Source organism: Cynara cardunculus, assembly GCF_001531365.2.
Source record: "Cynara cardunculus var. scolymus isolate 2C chromosome LG 6, CcrdV1, whole genome shotgun sequence".
NCBI classification, from domain to species: Eukaryota; Viridiplantae; Streptophyta; class Magnoliopsida; order Asterales; family Asteraceae; genus Cynara; species Cynara cardunculus.
In genome coordinates this window covers 5,780,345-5,781,274 of record NC_037533.1, presented here as the reverse complement: position 1 = coordinate 5,781,274, position 930 = coordinate 5,780,345, and positions in this window count along the sequence as shown.

The following is a 930-nucleotide window of genomic DNA, read 5'->3' as shown; positions in this document are numbered from 1 at the left end:
CTCCACAGGGCCTGGTGGATGAAATAATACAGAGTATGGAGTCGATGAGGAGACGTCCTCAACTGCCGCCCAGGGAACCAGTAATGATGGAAAATATCCATCAATACATGTATCAAGATCGTGAAGAAAGCTTGTCAACCAATCCTCCAATCCTATCGCCTGAGTCTATGAACCTTCTACATCATCGTTTCATAAGACAGACTACTCAAGCACCACAAGCTGTCTTTTTGAACGATGGAATAAGAAGAGTCATAGACTTAAAAATAAAGTCATTTGCCAACAGAGCTATCCGCTACATCGAGTTCAGTGCGGAGAGAGCCCATGGGGTAGTTAGCGTGTTCAACAAAAACGAACTTATCAACCTCAATCCATATGACTTGATTGAGTTATATGCCTACACAGCTCAAAGGCAAGATCATGGGATATGATTTGGAATGGCAAACAGAGCTATTGTAAAGATAATGGAGTCCCTGGTGAAGCACAGAGCCAAAAGCAATTTTGAAATTGCTTTTAGGCTAGGCATTGAGATATTATCCTGCGCTCCTCCAAACGAAGACTTCCAGGGCCTGCAAGAGATACGTTCTGCTTCAGTTCTTACTCAACCTAAACTTGGACTTGTTTACAAGAATGAGTTCGGGGTTAAAAAGTTCTTCAGGATGACTGAAGCCTTCAAGTATTCAACAGAAACACTAGAATCGTTTCAGAAAAATATTAGAGAAAGAGTGGGCAGAAACCATGTGCCAAGGGAAGAGGGAAGCCATCYCATTCACGAAATATCAACGGTCATTGCCTATAGAAGACTACTCTTGCGCTTYAGAGAGATATACTCAGGTAGTCCGGGATGAGATAAAATTTTTGCTTATTTTGTCTTGATGTAATTTGCTTTCAGTATTGTAAAGAAATTTCATCATCCAATTAAAATTTGGAATT